General features: G+C 40.7%; 1 protein-coding gene across 8 annotated transcripts in view; it reads right to left on the bottom strand.

Moving 5' to 3' along the window:
• Positions 1-19,897, bottom strand: part of Pag1 (phosphoprotein membrane anchor with glycosphingolipid microdomains 1) — a 136,291-nt gene extending 116,394 nt beyond the window's left edge. For 7 of the 8 annotated variants that reach the window (XR_005737815.2, XR_002485172.3, XR_005737816.2 and 4 more), the window contains exon 1: positions 19,403-19,896. The gene's annotated coding sequence lies outside the window, so the exon portion shown is untranslated. Of the gene's footprint in view, positions 1-19,402 lie in introns of all 8 variants that reach the window. The other variant, XM_040293912.2, reaches the window with a different exon arrangement.
• Positions 19,898-20,784: the final 887 nt, after the last annotated feature.

Here is a 20,784-nt window from a genome sequence, read left to right as displayed (position 1 = left end):
TCTACAATTTTCTTCACAAAGGTAGGACACATCCTAGTTTCTGTTGCTAATTAAATGTTATTTTCACAATCTAAAACAATTACCTAATTCTCCTAGTATACAGAAAACAAGGAGGATCTATCCCACAACTAAACTCTCAGTAATTTGTCAAATCCCCATTGTTTATCAATCAATAGTATTCTACAAATATCCAGTGGCTACTTTACTACATTTTCATGGGATAGACTATAAAATAGAAAAACATCTATGGAATTCTGTGTGCCAGGTATTATATTGATGCTTTCTATAGAGTAGCTCTTTATTTCTCAAAAAGACCCTTTGAGACAAATTTTGTTACTTAGATGAAGACAATGAAACAGGATATTTAACTTGACCAAAATCACAAATATTTGATTGGTTACTATAGACTAGATTCAATGCTAGATACCAGGGAAAGAAATATTAAAATATGATGTGTATCTTCAAGGAACCCCAATGGGAGAAAGAGAAACCACTAGCTAGTCAATTACAATGGACTATGAAAGGCTCCTAAAAGGAACCAGTATTATGGAAATGCAAATGAGGGATGCCTAAACCAGACTGGGTTGAGATAGTTGGTCAGGCAGGATTAACTCCCTAGAGAAAAGGTCACCTGCAGAGTGAAGCAGGAGTTAATTGAGAGACTCAAGGAGATTGGCTTATGCAAAGCCTCAGGCCACATTTGAGGAACACTGTAACTAGAACACAGAGCACTTTGGAGATTATGAGAAACTACACTGATTGACCATCAGGGACCTGATCACTGATGACTTTGTATTCCATACTAAGGAGTTAGAACTCTTTCCTGGAGACCATGTTCATTCAGAAAAAAACAGCATGTAAACACTACATAGACAATCATTTTGGCATCATCAAAACCAGCTGTACAAAACCAGAACTGACTATAAACCTGACCCAACTCTGTCCCAGAAGCCACCCTCAATGAGTGAATTGGGAATCAAAGATGCAAGTGGCCCCTGAGAATACTACCCAGCAATTCATTTTAAAAATGTCTAAGGATGGTCATAAAGTCTAGAGATAGGTGAATACCATAACAAATGGCATATTGATATTACTTTACAATACACAATATATATTCTAGAACATATCTATGTTTCCAGACTTTGCAGACAAATGATACAATCAGCACATAAAAGCTTTCACTACCATCATGAAGCCTGTCTTTTTACCTGTGCAAGTCGATTGTTCTTAAAACTAGTTAGCCATTTACAGTTTTCTTTTCAAGATCGTCACTACAGTTCCTCTTTCACTTAGGCACAAATGCAGTCCCAGATGAGGCACATGTTGCTTTCAGGATATGATCTGAATGCTATGCCCCCAGAGGTGACCCTGAGTCTACCCTCAGTGGTGATAATAAGGCTGACCACCAACAGTGAGCAACAGGATGTCCCCTTGGGAAAAACCTGGACACAACCAATCAGTCCCACACAGTAGCAACAGAATTTGATCACCACCGATGAGAATCACCTCAGGAAAGTGTGCTCACTTAAACCTTGTAGCAATCAAAGCAGCAATCTATACCACGACAATCATGGCGAGGCCTGCCGACAAAGAGGCCCACCTCTCCCCTGCCAATTCTGTAGGATGTATAACCGCCAGGCTTCAGGGGGGAAAAGAGCCTCCTCCATCACTTCTGGGAATCTCATTTAAGTTGGGTCTGTGCCATAGACAGAAAAATCACAGGCTGGAGCCCGAGGGAAGCAGTGGTGGGTGTTCTAAAGCGACATTAAGGTGTAGTTCACTGTACTCTTCCCTGGTCTCTGAAAGTCACCAAGCAGAGCATGTGGTGGGGATGATGCGGAGTGGGATGAAGATCCTTTCTTTCTTTTCTTTTCTTGTTTTGCACAGCTGGAGACTGAACCCAGAGCCTTGCATTTGCTAGACAGATATTCTATCACTGAGCCACATCCATCCCCAGGAGAATCCTTTCTTGCTTTATTCATGTTCTTCCTACCTATTCCCTAGGAGGGACACCTTCCTTAAACACATCCCCCCCCCCCCACACACACACACACAACTTGTGATGAAATTAAATCTTCCGGATAAATACATTCAACACTCTATCCACAGAAGAAAATTGAGCTGGAACCTCTTTCACACGTTCAGATGGGGGCAGGCCGGTAGTTTACTGAAGCAAATGTGTTTTCCAGCCAGGTTTTTAAACAAGATTTCTAATTATTAGTATGCTTTTCACTCAGCAACCCTCCTCCACCTCTTCAACATCATTTCCACAACTCTTGGTTCAAGAGCCACTTAAGAAATAAATGATTCATGGCAACGGAAAGCATGCTAATTCTCTGTGATACATAATGGTTGGGTTTCTAGGTCTATGAGTGATAAAAGTATGCTACCCCTTGACCTACTCAACTCCTTTTAGGGGGAAAAAAAAAAAAGGCAAAAGGAGACTCAGACCGATAAAGATCAAGTATCTTCTTTTCATATAGGTATTTACCCTTAGGACTTAAAATTCTAGCTTTGAGGAATAAAATTAAAATTTTTCTCAGAAAAAAAAGAATTGCCAGCAAAAATGAATATTTTTGGTTTTCTCCCAAGAGGAGATGCACTGAGTCCCACATGTGAGAGATGGATCATGTTCATGCATTAAGACATATTAGCTGAGTGTTGCAGGGCTGTTCTGACCATTTTCACACAAGCAGGACTATCCACAAAATGGGGCAAATTGTTTTGCCAGCCGTAACACGCACCAGCTGTGTGACCTTGGGCCAGATGCTTAATCACACGGAGCCTGCCGCCTAATCTGTAACCTAGGAAAAATAAGCCTCTCTCCCAGGGTTCTGGAGAGATTTAAGTGGAATGTTAAAGTTAAATGGGATATTAAAGTAACAGCACCATCTTTAGTTACAATATTTCTCAAAGATTGGTCCACGGACTTCCTACATCAGACTCCCCTGGAGGGTTAGTGGATTCCATGAAGACCAGGTCAGGAAATCATCATTTTAAACAAGAATTTTCATGAGTGAATTAAGGCTGATGGACTCACCAGCTGTGAGGTCCAATCTGGGTTTAGGCAGAGGACAAAAAAAAAAAGGAGCCTAAGATCAGCATTTTAGCAGCATCTGGTAGACATGCTGCCTTCTCTACCCTGGCTCAGAGGCCCAGCATCCTTCTCTGGTTCCAATTTACCTTATGTGTAGCTACCCAAGGGGTCCTTATTAAATACAAAGTTGGCCAGGAAATGGGTTCTGTGCTTCAGGGCGCAGGCACCATCAACTCCCTGCCCCCGCTGGCCTCCTCTGGCTGATTGGGCCAACTCCGTCCAGGCTGATGCCAATTCCAGCCAGCCCTGGTTGCTGCGTTCATATCTCATCTTAAATGTCATCTTCCTCAGGCTGTAATGGCCCTGTCATTCCTGGTGACATAAATATACTTTATTCTCTAGAATCTGAAACCTGATGATAGTCCCTTATTTATGTGGTTATCACTTCCCACTGGAATTAAGAGTAGATAGCTTGTTTGCTCCTACACCCACGACCTGTCATGGTGCCTGGAATGAGGTAGGCACTCGGTGAACACGCTGAATGGATGAATGTGTTAGTTATGGGTCTGCACTATCGCCCGCCAGCCAGCCGAGGCAACATTCTCACTACAGGCCTGAGGGCTGGCAGGTAGGAAAGCTGCACTTCTTATCACACAACAGGACAACTGCAGACCACAGTCTGCTTTGTGCAATAACTAGGCTCCAGGAAAACTGACACATAAATAAAACTGCTTTAAACTGACTCCATGAAATTAAAGAAGGCTGGCATTTAAAAAAAAATCCTATGGAAAAGCAGTTTGTAAAGTAAAGCATTTTTTTTAATACTTTTGAACAACTGGATTGTCACCGAATTTTCCAATCAGATTTCCTTGTCATTAGCATAAAAATCATCTCACTTAAAGTTTCTTAATGTATTAATAAAAGTGAAATTATCGTCCTTGGAACAAAAGGCTCGTGAATGATAGGGTCCAGAGAGTGTTGTAAAACTGCCCATGTTCTAACTATCTGAAGCTCCTTTAGAAACCGCGTCCTGCTCACCCGAAAAAGCACAGACTTCTGACTATAGAAACCTAGAGGAGACACTTCCTAAAGAAAGTCATGCGGGCTGGGGATGTGGCTCAAGCGGTAGCGCGCTCGCCTGGCATGCGTGCGGCCCAGGTTCGATCCTCAGCACCACATACCAACAAAGATGTTGTGTCCACCAATAACTAAAAAATAAATATTAAAAAATTCTCTCTCTTCTCTCTCTTTAAAAAAAAAAAAAAAAAAAAAAAAAAAAAGGCCATGCAAAGGAATCTCTGCTTAACTCCTGGACTTGTTAATGAAGGATATTTGAGACGATCCATGTACCAGGAACAGAAGAAAACTATGAATAGAAGACAGTTCACTTTTGGTAAAGGCCTACCTTCTCCCACTAACTCAGATATATTATATTCTATACATTAATTCCCCAGCAAAGAATGCCTTCATTTTTACTACAAGAGAAAAAAATGAAGAGAAAGGGGCTCGGGATGTGGATCAATGGCCGGCAGAGCACCTGCCTTGTAGGTGTGAGGCCCTGAGTTCCATAACCAGCACAACCACCAAAAGAGAGAGAGAGAGAGAGAGAGAGAGAGAGAGAGAGAGAGAGAGAGAGAGAGAGAGAGAATGAATCTCCATTTGAGAACTTGAACTTGCTCCTATCATTTCAGCTACCAAGTTTCAAGTGAAGCAACAGCAGATGAGCAGGGTAGGGTACATGGCTCTGGCTTATAGTGTTTAATATAAAGGAAAAAATGGAAAATACTAGGTTGTACAGGAGGAAAATCAGGATCCAGGTAGCCACCATGAAGAGATAAGTACAGGCTTCACCCAGAATGGTTTCTTGCCTGCTGAGATCACAAAGATACCTGGGATTTACTGAGAATATAAGCCCTTGGGGGAGAAGTCACACCAGCCACGCAGATATAGATGCTACTTCCCAGATGCCACTCTCCTGAGCTGAAATTGAAAGTAAACAGAAGAATAAGGGAGTATTTTTGTTTTGTTTTAGGTTTCCTCCCATCTGTTTTCCAAATTCCCTGCTACTCCTTCCACAATAGCTTTCATACCTACAGCACACAAGTATTGTGCCCTCTAAACTGGTTGTTATCAGCACTGGCTGCATCCTCCAGGGAGTTTTCAAAAACCATCAAGGTCAATGTCCCCCCCCCCGCCCCCCCCCCCCCCCCCGCACTTTAATCAGATTACCTGGTGTGGTCCTGGACAGGAGTAAATCTTAAATCGCCCCAGTGATGCTTCAAGTGCAGCCAGTATGGAGAACTGTGGCTCTCAAGAGCATCACCAGACAAGAGGCCGTGGTGGTGGAGGGTGTATTCAAATGAGGAATAGCATGGTGTTCACCAGGTGAGGCTCCTGTGGGTTGCCAACTTTTTAACGACAGGAAATGTGGTCACAAGAAGAAATGTGTGCAAATTCAGGAAGACACTTTGACAAGAGAGGACAGGTGCAACCTGAAAGCAGGACAAGTTCAACTCTTTGGGAGGTAGGAGAGAAAATGATACTTGTGAGGAATTTTAAGACCTGTGCAGAAACCATTGGCTGGTACTAAGAGGTGGCCATGAACTAAGACACCCAAGAACAAACAAACTTTGCAAAGTCTGTGAATAGGGAAGGCGGCTTCATATATCCACAACCAAATTGCAACAACTCAACCCCTCTTCTTATTGACGGTTCACTTTCAGACAGACATTTTGATGGCACACTTGAAGCAATTAAGAATTTTTAAAAAGGGCGCTGGAGTTGTGGCTCAGTGGTAGAGCGCTTGCCTAGCATGTGTGAGGCACTGGGTTCCATCCTTAGCACCACATAAAATAAATAAATAAATAAAATAAAGGTACTGTGTCCATCTACAACTAAAAATATTTTTGAAGAAAGAAAATACTGTCAGGCATGGTGGTGCACACCTGTAATCCCAGCTACTTGGGAGACTGAGGCAGGAGGATTACAAGTTCCAAACTAGTCTGGGCAACTTAGCAAGATCCTTTCTCAAAATAAAAATAAATAAATAAAAAGGGCTGGGGATGTAGTTTAGTGATAAGAGTGATTTCCTAGCATGGGCCAACTCTTGCGTTCAATCCCAGCACGAGAAACAAACAAACAAACAAACAAAACACTACTAGTAGCAATGCCATCTCTCTTGTGCATACACCCAGGTGCCTATAAAAGCATATAGAATCAGCAGCTCACTCCCTGGGTTGACTATTAGCACCATACTGCCCTTTGATAGCTTACTACTTCCTAGATATGCATCCCAGTTCTTGGAAGGCAACGTTCTAACATGTTCATATGTATGTAAAATGTGTCTCTAATGCTGATGCAACACCTGATATTTCCACTAATTTGCAGAATTCAAGTCCCCTTATTAATATGTAGAACCCACAATCTGTAACATGTCTTGTCATAGAATCATTGCCATAAAAGCATGTTTATTCACTCATAACAAAAGCAAATTTTATGCATGGGTCAAAATATTTATTCACATTCACAATGGGTCTATAGCAAGGTTGGAAAAACTAGTGAACTGTACCACTGCCAAGCAGGTACAGTTTTCTGAGTATGACCACTGGTATCTAGAAATTAATTCAGATGTGGAACTTATGGTTTAAAGACCAACGAGGCTTACTGAGTACCATTAGGCCAATTATTTTAAATGATTATATAAAACCTAACAATTTGGAACATGTCTTCACTATCTTGCTTTGAACCTCTGTCCTACTTGGGAGTTGCACATCCATTAAAGGACCTTACATAGTTTTTGTAGTGTCCTTATTTTTCTTGGACTCTAAGTACCTTTATTTATCTCAAGAAAATCTACCCTGATGATTCTCTTCCTGGTTTTCATCTTTTCCTGTGGCTGTTTTGGGATGGGTGTTGTGGGTGACCAAGGACAAGTGCAGGGCTATTCAGGATGACAACTGGCATTGCTTCCTTTGGATTTTTCTCCATGAATATATTTTTGATCCAACAAAATGATCTTACTTTTTTTTCAGGTTGCTGGTCCTGAAGTAGATGAAATGGCCACAGTCCAGGCCTATAGCAGGGAGGTGAAACCACAAACCACAAACCTGGCTGGCTATAACACATCCATCCACCTGGCCTCCATCCACCCCACTGAACAGCTGACTTGGCATTTTGTCAAGTCTGATGGGAAGCTGACATTGTACAAAAGCAAGGCAAGTCCATCGGGGCTAAATTATATCAAGTATGTAAATGGCAGAGGGGATTTGGAGGAACAGAAAAGGATGAACAATTTCCTGGAATGTAGTATCTTGAGATGATGCATTGAGACTCTCTCGCAAATCTTTATTCACAATTTTGAAATGCAAACATTTCTGAAAACTATTTTTTTTACATTGCCACAAAATGAAGTTACTCCCCAAACTGACTTGAAAAAAAAGTCATTTAAAATTTGCCCGACTAGCTGTAAATATTCACTAACTTGCTTACCAAAACGACTATGTGTTTTCTGGACACTGACCAACACCATACAGACTATGTTATCTTGCTAAAAGTTGAATTCTGAGACATTTGGCCCAAGGATGGTGGGACCGTGTATAATCCCCAGATAGGCAAGTTCTCCAGATCTGATTCTTTTGTAATTTCCTCACATCATGCAGGTACCACCTGGCCTCATCTTTTCATGATTTCTACAACATTATTTTAGTAGAGTAGAAGAGATGTCAACACTGATGCAGGAAAAAGCTGAGAAAGGCACACCATACACTCTTCAATGCGACACATACTACATTAAACATCTGCTTATCAATACCCTTGCTGCATTTCTTAGTTTAATTCAGGGTGTCCAGGCGTGTATGCCACAGGTAGTGCAAAAACTAAAAACATGACACTGATCTTGAAGGAGAGATATCAAACTACATTCTACCAGTGAAAATTAATATCCCATATGAAATGTTCAGAGATTTTTCTGAAAGGCCAATGACTAGAGACAGGAAGGAACAGAGAAAATGGAAAAGTTAGTGGCTGCCTGCGGTTGTCAGTGGGAATGAGGATCAACCCCAGACAAGCATGAGGGATCTTTCTGAGAAAGGAAAAGTCCTAAAACCGAACTGTGGCGTCAACTCCCTAGTTCTGTAAGTTGAATAAGCATCATAAGTTGTGCAGTTAAAAGACGAGATTTTATGACACATAAATTACACTTTAATAATATCTTTATGTGTTCAAAAACCAATAACTTAAATTTATTAAGTAACACTTTTTATGTCAATACGTCCTCTTCTTTTCTGACATTTCAAATTAAAACCAGTTGAAATGGGAAGAGAGGAAAACTGTCAGTGGTATCTATTCCTGATTACCAAGGGAAAATGAGAAATTTCACACATGAAGGTCTAATACTCCATCTAGACAGAGCACATGATCCCTTCCAGATAATTTCCTAAAATTAGACAATGAAATCTAAATTATTTTTATTTCAATATGCCATGCATGCCTCTAATTACAGCATGCATCACAGTGAATAATAGTATTTCATTACCAGTCATTCTTTTAAAGAGAGTGCTTCCTCCTGAGGGCAAGAACTATGTCACCATCTTCATCGTATTCTCAGAACTTAGTAGGTGTTTGTTATGATATTATACTGAACACAGTGATTTCTTCACCAGAACCATTTCTCACATTTCCATTTGCATGAAACATATAAAACAAATTAAACAGTCTTTTCCTATCTTCAGAGGAGAGTCTCTCAACCTCAGCCCTATGGACATTTTGGCCAGAAAATTCTTTGCCATAGAGGGCTGTTTTGTACACAGCAGAATGCTAAAAGTTCATGACTAGCAAGTAAGGATTCTCTGACCACAGGTGTTGGCATATTATGGGGAGAAAAAAAGGAGAAATTTTCGCTTTATTCTCCATGGAACTGTGGAGTTGTAAAAGGCTTATTCTAACCCAAGGCTGACAGTTTTCAGGATGTGTGGAGCTGTGAAAATACATAAGAGAAGGGTCCTAATGCCAAATGGCCTGTGGCTATAAGCAGTTTGTAAGAAGCATGCTCGGTGCCAGCACTGAGCTGTTTATTATGAATTGTATCTAGGAGAACAATTTTGAAAATGCTATTGAATATTTATTAAAAGGAAAGATCTGTAATAATTCAGGTCTTGACACGCTATATTAGCAAATAACTCAGACAGTTGGAGAGGTTAAGAACTGCGGAGGCAGAAACCATTAACTTAAGTGTAAGTTTAATACATCAGTGTTTTATTTTATTTTTCTCAAACACCACATTGTTTAGCAATCCTGTTCCAAATATCCCAGCACAAAGCCCGAAAAGCTGTTATCCATATGGTATCCTTTCAATAAGTTTCCAAACTTTTTGTCTGAATTCTTCTTTGGAAATATTATGTATTTTACACTAAAGTTCAAGTTCAAGATGTACATTTTGGGCAAAGTGACCAATATAATAAAACAAAGGAAAAAATGTTCTTAGCACTATATGAGTATGTACAAATATTTATGAGTATTCATGAAGTTTTACTTCAAAGCACCTTTATTTTTTATTTAACAAAACAAAGGAGTAGGCTTCTAACCTCATGGCTAACAACGCAGGCACTACACAAGCAACACCATTCTGGCTTTCAACCACATATATATTTCTTATCAATCTCTCTCATAAAAAAAACAGCTATAGTAGATAGCTATATTAATTCCTAATACTGAATAGGAAGCATATCTTTTCAAATTCTGTTCATAAAAATATTTATATTTTGACCTGTGTTCCTGCAGGTAAACATAAATAGGTTTAGGACTGAAATAATGAGCATGTAATTCCTAAATCCAGTTAAAAAAATACATAGTATGTGAAACAGCTCTATTCAATCAAACTCTAACTGTACACATAATTACAGTATTTAAATTAGCTTACTAATTTAGACATGTCCTATCATATCAAGTATACAAAAACATAAAAATGAATAAAATTCAAAAGGATTAAGACAAAAAGAGGTCAAGAAGATTTAACTCTTCTTATTTACGAAATGAAAAACTCCTAGTACCTGATATTAAAATATAAAATCATGAAAAGATTAGTAGGAAATGCAGCTTAATTGTTCATCTTGGTGAGTACTAAATACAGTAGTGTCAAATCACCTGAACAGACATCTAACTCTACATCCCGGATTATCATATTTGCATTTGGATGAAATTGGAACACATGAGGCATGAAATGGGCAAATTAATCTTCATTTTGTTTCATTTGTGTTTCCTGATCTATTATTATAAATATAAAGTACAATAAAATCACATATAAAACACCATATTATGTTACATTGTTATTTAAATTTTCATATTCCTATATAGTTAATTCCTCAACTACGCTGGACTAAAGCTACTACAACATGTGTAATGATAATTACACAAACTAAGCTTAACATTTTATAAAACTTTTTAAAATTTATAAATGCATTGTTATTTTAAAAAATCAGCATCACCAACAAAAGACCAATCACCAAATGTCACAAACGCATAAGCCCCTTTGAATTCAACTTTTCCTACTGAAGCTAAAATGTAAAATTGGCACCATGAAGCTTGAAATTGAGATTTAGGGATAAGCATTGGCACCAGCGCTTTGCTACTTGCTAGAAATTACTTTCATCTGGAAATTGCCATTTAGCAGCCTCCTAGATATTTTTTTGTGAAATAAAAAAGGCAGCATCATAAACTTTTGCCAATGGCCATAACATTCCATGTGCATTTCATGCTTCTAACATTATTGTATATTAACAATTAAAATCTGCTTTACTAACAAAATTAGGGGAATCAAAATTTTAGACTGTCAAAGGCCAAAATACAAGGTATGAAGCTACAATAAACTTTAGATTTAACCTGCATCATTTTACACCTCTTATGAAAAAGACAATTGATTTAAGACTTTGGCATTAAGTGGGCCAGTTAATAGCTGCTTTGGCAAGACAAAGCAAGTTGCATTGTTCAATATATTTGGAGGATTCAAGAATATTACAAAAGAAAAAACAATAATTTAAATATAATTTGATTTTCATCTTATATATATGGACATACTGAACGCTTCTTACATATAACAGTCATTGCAACTGCTAAAAAATAAATTTCCTTTGCATCACAAACAGCAAGTTTAACTACAATAATTTGACAGATTAAAATACTGAATCCTGGGCTGGGGATGTGGCTCAAGTGGTAGTGCGCTTGCCTGGCATGCATGCGGCCCGGGTTCGAACCTCAGCACCACATACAAACAAAGATGTTGTGTTTGCCCACCAAGAACTAAAATAAATAAATAAAAAATAAAATAAAATAAAATAAAATACTTATAAAAAATGAATCCTCATTTTTTATACTCAGATGCTCTTTTAAAATCAGCACCAACAACAGATAATGAAAGAAAAAGATGTTCATTTTGTGAAACAGCAGATTTTCCCCTAGTCTAATTTAATCACATATATTTGCATAAATAACCTGTGGCCCATCAGATATAGAAATTGTAGCCAATACAGTTTCTACTGTTGGTGCTTAACATCCATCTCCTAGTTTTTTTTTCCTCAGTAGCTAGTCACCAAGAGATAGGCAACGTGATGGAAAGATATGAACACAAGATTTGAAGTCAGCCTGCCTCATTTTAGGTCCTATGAGCTCAGTCACTTACTAGCCAAGTTATGGCCACTCAGTCATCGTCACCCTGAATCTCAGTCTCCTCATCTCTCTAATGGGAGTAATTCTACCTTTAAATCAAAATGAAAGGATAAAACATTTAAGAACTGAAATTCACGAAACCAACTGAAACACATAAGATTATTTCTATCGTTGCTAAATGCAGATCACAACCTCACAACAATTTAAAATACCACAGTTTGTCTATGAAATAATGAGGCAATTTTATAGGACAAGTTAAAATTATATGATATTGTACTCAACATACCTCAAATAATGCAATGAGCCAAAAGACACTCATGATCTGTAAAAGAATTGGTCCAAAGGTTCAAACCCTCCAGGGCCAAATAATGTGCCATTTATCACTTTCCCTTTCAGTTGTGCTCATGGATGCAGTACAAGAGATGCCTGCTTTGGAGAACCAAGCACTTTATGCACCAAGAAAGTTGTTCTGATCTTCCCATGTTCCCAAATGCCTGTGTACTGCTGTGAACAAGAGAAAAATGGAAAAATGGAAAAGAAAAACAAGAACTGACAAGCGTTGGCATCCAGGGTCATGCTTTATTCATGATTTGATTTCTTTCCCTGAAACTCATCCCCACTCACCTTCCACATAGTAGGTCTTAGGATTTGACAGAAACTGAAAGCTAAAAAACAACCGTCACCTGTGAGGATACCCGCATGGTAAGAGTCAGGCCCACCTCTGCTCTCTCAGCTTTTTCTTTGTATTTCATTTCCTTTGTCACTGGGTTCCCATTCAATCAAGCACCTCATTCTGCTTTGCTGCTGGCTTCTGCCACTTTGTGTCCAAGCCCTTGTCAAAAACTCCACTCACTTAATCTTACTCTCCGGTCTCCTTTTCTCCCACCGGCCACCTTGGCTCATATTTTTTTAATTATTATTATTCCACACATTCTCCTATGCAGATCACTACCTCACAACAATTTCAAATACACAGAGGACTTGCAGCTCAGCCTCTGCCTTGCATCCCAGAACCACAGGTTGTACAACCGTCATCGGAACCTCCTGATGCCTCACACTGTATAAATCCACAGCTTGTCATCTTCCCCTTTGAACTGGTCCATCCTCTGTATTCACTGTCATCACCAATGGCACCTCTATTGATTACCCAAGCCAGACACTGGGGTGTCATTCTTAAAGTTACCATCCCTTCCTTGCTTCTCTGTCTCCCCCAAATGTCCCCACCGTTATATCCATCTGAATTCTGACTTTAAATCTGCAGTAGGCTTCAAGAGCTACTTTTCCACAGCTTCCCTTTTGTGTTTTCCACATGGTCCACTCTGTACAACACACCCAGGGGAGTATTCTAAAAGAACCACTGCGAGAGCTGAAGTTCATCTACAAGACCAAACATGGCCGACCAGACCCTTTTTTAAAGTGCTTCTGGCCTCCATTCTCCATCTCCAGACCCACCTACCACATTAACAGGCCTCAGCCACCCACTCTTCCACAAACACACTGGGCTGTTTGGTGCTTTCATGGGAACGAATTCCCTGTTTCTGTGTGTTGGGTGATGTCTCCCAGCCCACGGCCACCCTCAGCTGCGTAGTACCCTGTTCCTGACTCTTCCAGATTCAGACCAATTGCTGCTTCCTGGGTGAAGGCCTGTTCTTGAAGTCAGGTACCTCTGACAGAGCCTGCTGCCCAGGGCCTTCTTCACTCATGACATGGAGGGAGGTTCCAGAGGGTGCACAGAGGAATTTGCTTGTGCTCAAGTTCTCATCTCTCATAGTTCCTGGTATCCTATCAATATACATCTGGTGAATGTAGAAATGAATAAATATCACCCAACTAAATTTGTCTCAAACACAGCCAAGCTGCTAGCGATTATGTGCGAATTAGAAGGTTCACAGTTCTCCTGAGGTGTCAGGTAAAAAAAATAATAAGGCCATCCTGGTTGCAATTCCCAAGTGCTGAATGCAGAGGTGTGGTATTCTGGTGTATAGCTATGTTGGTTACTGGCTTTTTAATTTTAATTTAAAAAATTTACTTGGGTCCTATCTCTAGCATAAAAAAATAATTATTGTGTTGTGGTTTTATTGGCTCTGGTTCATAACAAGTGCTGCCTCAATATTAAGGTTTCCCAATAGCTTCAGCATGTTCAACCATAATGGGGGTGACAGAGCAATGAGTAGGAAGTATGGTTACAGGGACAGGGGCAGAGTGGGTGGAGGCCGCATTAACAGTCATGGATACAGTGAAACCAGATGCCTGAGGAGTCATTTGATCACCCTTCATTCCTCAGAGAATACATTCACATAAAAGCTTACATATGCAGTCCTGGGACTCTCCAGCCAAAGATGGCAGATGACAGCAATGCTGAGTTAGTCACACCTTTTGGTGCTTTGAGGAAATTGAGTGAAACTGATTATTTGCAAATGAATACAGGATATGGTATGTAGAAACTGGGTCATCTGGAGACCTATGAAATGGTAGAGGAAGGTACAAAACTGCCAGTGATTAATTTCAAAATATTTTCTTTCTTTCTTTCTTTTCTTTTTTCTTCTTCTTTTTTTTTGTTTTTTTTAACTTGCTGGAGCCATAAAGTTTATAAGGTTTTAAGTGCTCTGTATTTTAAGTAAGGACAGCACAGATTCCCCTGACCTCTGTCATAAACAGATTACATTTAGCAAACTGCATTTTAAAATAAGTTTTTAATCGCTTACTGGTTTGAGAGTCGTACAATCCCGTAACATCAGAATAGGAGTAGAGGAAACGTCAATGATATGCCAAAATATCATAATGATAGTAGTTGACTTCATCATTCAAATCTCAGGGGACAGGAAGAACTTCCTGAACACATGCTGGGTTCAGTGTGAAATCAAGATAAAACAGAAGCAGATTCTGAAAATATTACAACATGGCTTTGAATTCTCTCTTTTACTTTCCATTTGGAACGGAGTTAGGAAGGCTATATGTAGCCAGAGGAGACTGATGCGAATTTCTTGTTCTGAGACAACGCAGTTGAAACTTACTTTCAGCCATATGTATGTATTTCCTCTAAAAACCTTAGGCTGCTTGTGAATGACAGATGACACTGATGCAGTGTTTCAGTGACAAGTTATTAATGCTTTTTTAAAATTTAAATAAACTTTTTTTAATACCACCTGGAGAAAAATCTCAGGCCTCTCCACTTCTTTTATTTAATAAGAATAGTGCAAGCATCTGCTCCTGAACAGATAAAGTGAACATGCAGTTCCACTGTGGTCACATCAGCTGAAGGGTTTGTGCTTCCTATTTCACAAAATGAACATGTGGGTTTCTTTTTTGAGCACTTGCATGAACTAAGCTTAAGCTCTTCCTGTACAAAGATATGGAGATAATACTTCCTGAGTAGTCCATTCCAGCTGTTGGCTATGGGCCAGAAAGTTTTGAAAATAACAGAGCATACCTACACAATATCATGAAGGCTCAAGACTAGAGGTAGTAGAATGTTATATCTAGTGGACTGATTTTGTCAGAAAGCCCTAGGTTCCACTTTTTATTATGAAACTCACTCATGTGGCCCTGGACAAATGCTCTGACCTTTTTAGACCTCAGTTTTCTCTTCTGCAAAAGATGACACAAAGGTTAACTACCACACAACGTTACTGTGAGGATTACGAGAAATACTGTAGGAAATGTGGTCAACATGGTAGCCAGCACATGGTAAGGGCTCCCTGTTAGCTACTCATTCCAATTCTTATTCAGAAGGGCCAACCAGTGTGAACTAGGAATAGAATCAGATAAATCATGCTCAGAGCTGTCTTCCCCTCATTCCTACCCCATGCCCAAGAACTCTGCAATCACCCAGCTCTGAGGCATACTCTTCCAGGTGGCACCTGCTTGCTTGTACAACCAGAAACTTGTATGACCCCCTAACATATCTCTTACTGTGCATGATGTAAGAGCTCTAGAAATATTCGCTCCCTACTCCTTATATCCAAAATGAAAATTCAAAATAGCAGATATAATTGGGGAGAGTAAATGATCTCTATTCACTTATATCCATATTAAAATGAGTTTGCATTTCTTGCACATGTGTCTTATGAAGGCTGAAGTGAACTGAGTGTCAGAGGAAAAGTTATTTGCAGATTTAAATATGTCCACAGACAACCTACTAAATAACAGGAAATAAAACAACATGCAAATTCTGAAGAGTTAACTAAGAGTAAATCATGGACTTAGCTCAAGTCACAGAAGTAAGTGCTCAAGGGAGACTTTTACTCTAGAAAAACCCAGAGCAGAGGAACATTTCAAATATGGCTATTGACTGAGCCAAGGGTAGTATCTATTCTCTGAAAAGGAGGGCTAAAATTGAAGTAGAAGCTATTTCAGAGAGATGTGAGATGACTCAGTTGGCAGCAAGGGCTCTCTTTGGCACAATGCAACTGCTTATGTCCCCAGGCACAGGGAAGTAGCCTACAGGAAGCTCACTCCTGGGGAGTTCTGATCTTAAAAAAAAAAAAAAAGAAAGCTAACCTTGAACATCTGTCTTGAACTACCTTTCATTGGTAGATATATTAGCTAAGAGGTTTCATTAAACATTAAATCCATGTGTGAGCAGGCTATTACCCATGTACTTATACAACAATTAGATTTTACTATCTAGAAAACACAGATTTACCAAAGGCCAGAACCCTACCTAATATCTGAGTAAAGACAAAAAAATACCACAGCCTCTCAATCACTGGAACTCGGGAGAGAAGTTCAATGGATTATGAAGACTTTTAATCCTGCTCACACAGAATCCCTGAAAATGTTTCCAAGGTCACTGGAACTGAGGCCAAAAGAAAGCAGACATATTTATATGAAGGAGAAATTATTCCCATATCTGAACATACAGTAGGAGGCAAAGTACAAGACCTTTCTCTCTACTCTAGGGGAGTCCTCCAGCAGGGACTGAATTTATGCTCAGGGATGATGCCATTTGTGGATTGATTATTACTGCTTGCAGTGTTTTATTTGACTGTGTGGATTGCTGCAACTATGTGTGTGGGCAGGAAACAAAACAGAAAGCAACAACCTTCAGTGTGAACTGCAATATCAGACCAATTTTTCTTTTTTTGACTCTGACTATATGAATGGGCAGCGGAGCAACAGAATCCACTTCTAATTGGTGAAGAAAATTCACCTTACCTGGCATCTCTCCTGCACACAAGGAGGTATGCTACCAGGGCAGGGTATTTAACAATAATTATGATGGTAATAATAGCTCCCAGTCATGGAAAACTGGGGAATGGGGGGGGCTGTTAAGCATTTTGCATACTTTAAGCTTAAATCTCTTCAGCTGTAAATTTAAGATAATAATGCATCTATTTTGTTTGCAACTTGAAGCAGAAGGGTCAAAAAGAACATAGTTTCTAACAGACGTGGGTTAAAGTATCAGCTCCAACCTCTGTTATTTGATCTCACTGAGCTTCAGTTTCCTCATCCCTAACATGTAGATCAAGCAAACTGTCTCATAGGCCTATAGTGAAGGAGTGAGAGAGACACTAAGTCAAATATCAGCTGGCATTGGTATGTTAGTAGGTGCCCAACAAATATTTATAACTTGATATAAATAAAATTATATAAAAGATATTGTTATACCTGTAAACTTCTATTGCCCTCCATCAACAGCCGTTCAATGTCTACAATAACCAAAGATGGAAGGATAAGTTTATCCAGGGCAAGCTTAATATGCAAGACAGTGGCTCAATAGCTTTACATGTATAAACTCCTTTAATCCTCACCACAATCCAACGAGGTAAGTGCTACTGTCCTTCCCATTTTACAGCTAGAGACACTGAGGCCCATTGAGAGATTATGTAACTTTCTCAGATTCAAACAGATGGTACTAGAGCTGGCAACCCGGCCTCATATGCTGTCCTCCTAACCATAATACAACAGTGCTTTTTGGGTCAACCTGTTTGAGATTCCATTCTTGGATGAAATCTCTTCTACAGGTAAGCACTCGGATGTTCTCATGAACTACAATATATTGACTAACTTTTCAAATTTTAAAAGAACATATTTTTATATTTTCTAAGAATTTTTAATTTAAAAACTATACTTTAAAGTATCTATAACTAGTTCATCTTGTTTTGTATGTTGGAACATCATAAATAACTGCTCTCTTTCTAGATTACCCAAATAAATCTTACATTAGTATATATCCTGAAGTTTTGGTTTAAAGAAAGACATCAAGTCCAAATTCACAAATAGATGTATACATATTTCTCTCTTTCCATATATACATATATGTGTATGTACATATATATGTGTGTGCCTATATATATATGCATATATGTATTTCAGGGAAGTCTTAATGTGATACATTTTGTTAAACTAATGACTTGTACAAATATTCCAAATATTTCTTTTATTTCTAATATCACTATCTAATAAGCCAAACCACAGTGCTATATGGTATTTCAAAGTATTCTTTTTACAAATTTAATCAACTCAAGTATTAAACATCAATGATGATAATCTATTGCTCTGCTTAAAAGGAATATCTAGGGGACAGCTGAGAAATAAAGGTTAAAGATTTCTATCCTTCAAAGCAGGATACTGCAGCTACCTATAAATCATGCTCTTTGTTTATTAAGATAATTAAACCCATCAGTACACTTAACTTTCAGACTCAACAATTGTCTGGTATGAACAATTTCTACTTTTTCTAAAACAAAGGGGATGTGTTCCAAAAGGGTCCTTTACATGCTCTCTGCACAATGCATGCTATTTTAAAACATGATTTATGTGTCTAATTCCTGGAGCTGCCTTGAAAAATATACTGGGTTCTTCCTCCCCTGCTCCCTATTACCAGAAGACACTCCAATTTGAAGAGTGCACTCTGTTTCTGACTACAGGCTGCTATATCATGTCAGCATTTTCATTAAATACAGTTGGAGCTGGACCTTAAACAAATGGAATGGAGAGCCACAGCTGCAGCCACTGCAGAGAGGTAAAGTTATCCAGCTGGGAGGCTTACATAAGAGGTGCTGGACAATCCCTGTGAAACCCAGGTGTCATCATCTAAATCCTATTTCTTTGAGACTTGCCCACATCCTTAAAGTGTATGAAATCATATGCCGCACAGAACATTTTTTTTTCTCATGCTATATGCCTTAGAGCACGAAACACTGAGTTGACATATAAGTTGTTTTTCTCCCTAAAGGACTAGGCTCCAATTATGGGAACGTTGGCAACTTCTGCCTAGGGGAGGAGAAAAGAGATGCGCGGGAAGGCTGCAGGCCTGAGAAGGAATGGCTCAGCTTCAGTTCCCAAAGATCCATTACAGTGTTGACCATCCAGGAGTCACATACGAAGGGTCCTCCCCAGAGCACTTATAATAGAGGTGACAAGACCCTGTAGACCTGCCCCTGCCCCGCATACACAACAGACACAAAGTCAAGGAGTTCCGAATGTGCAATTAGCAGCAGGCGAAATGCCCTCGGAGCACCTGTCCTTTCCCAGCACATTCCCAATTGGCAACCTTCACCAGAGGCTGGAGTCATCAAGTCCTGGGCTCCAGGCTCCTCTCCCACGGCGGATCCCCTTCTTGGCACCCCGCACTCCCTCCCCTAACTGAAATCCTGTTAATAAGAGGAGCCACTCCTGTCTGCTCACAACACGAAGATAATAAAAACGAACCTCTCCTTCCCACGGCTCCCTCCAACTTCAAAAACTCAAAAGTCAACTTACCGGGATGCAAGAGTCCAGGAGTGTTCTTGGGGACTGGCTTCAAGGCAACCCCTGCAAACTCTGGCTGCGCGCAGCCCCTCGGCTCCTGCAGTGGCCGGAGGCAGCTGCGGCTGCAGGACCAAGCGCTGCTGCTCTGCACCAGCCGCCTCGGCTCAGCGATGCCCGGCGCCTTGGCACTCGCCAGGGCGCACCACCGGGCGGCGGCGACGACTAAAACTGCACCCGGCCGCGCGTACCCTAGCGCTGCAGCTGCCGTCGGCCCCGGAAAGCTGCGCTCCGAGCGCCTGGTGCGTGTCTCCGCCTCGGAGGGAAGCACAGCTCAACAAGAAACCCCGCACTAGAAAAAGCCAAGGTACTGCTGTCCGCAGAGCTGCCAGCCTGCCCCCAGAGGATCAGTCACATCGCGGGCGCGCAGGCGAGCGAGTTGGCAGGCGGGGACCGCAGTCCGCACTAGCCGCCGCGCCGCGGAGAATGACAGGCGCTGAGGCGGAGCAGCGGGCTCGGGGCGCGGGGCGCGAGTGCGCATGTTCTCAGCCCGCTGCGGCACGTCACGGGGAAAGAGGGGCGGGGAAGGGCGAGCCGGGCGGGGCCCGGGTGGGGGCGCCCGGGACTCCCCGCCTGGGATGCGCCCTTCTAGCACGCCGGAAGGTGTAGGAAGTCGCCAGCCTTTGGATTTTGTAAACCTAAAGCCCTGTGGTGGAACTTGTTTGCCCCCAGAGTCTATTGTCCCTTAAAAAGCACTGTTTATTTCAGCAGTCTTTGAGGTCCCAGTCGAGCCCACAGAAGCCAATTTAACTCAGATTATTGCTAAACCGTAAAGCGCTGCGATATGGGGGACAACGACCCTCCACCTTGGTTGTACCTAACTTGGGGAGCTCTGTTACGGCCCGTTGCCTGGGCCGCACCCCCTGAATAAGCGTAGGAGAATCTCTGGGTGGGGCCCAGGTATCGGTAGGTAGGCGGTAAAACTTCCTCAGAGATACCAGGGTACAGCCGTGTTTCTCAAGCCTTTGGTGTGCCGCAGAATCCCCTAGGGAATTTGTTAGTGTGCGACAGAATCCCCTGGGCAATGTGTTAAGATGCAGATGCCGATTCAGATTCGGTAGGTCTCAGAGGATAAGGGGAAGAATCTTCATTTGTAAGAAGTTTGAGAGATGGCCACTGGGGAGTCTCCAGACCACATCCTTGCTGGAACCTGGAACAGAGCTTCTGAAGTGGTCTGCTGGACAATCACCTGAGAGACTTTTAAAAACCCAGAGCAAATTCCTAGGCCCTCTCCTCAGTGGTTCTGGTTCAGCCTCTAGGCAAACATGAGGCTCTGGAATTCCATGTACAACAAGCACTTTAGATCAAAACTGATAGGAGTTTTGTTTGGACAAAAA

The sequence above is a fragment of the Ictidomys tridecemlineatus genome, chromosome 7 (genome assembly GCF_052094955.1).
Source record: "Ictidomys tridecemlineatus isolate mIctTri1 chromosome 7, mIctTri1.hap1, whole genome shotgun sequence".
NCBI lineage: Eukaryota > Metazoa > Chordata > Mammalia > Rodentia > Sciuridae > Ictidomys > Ictidomys tridecemlineatus.
This window is presented reverse-complemented; position numbering and strand designations above follow the sequence as displayed.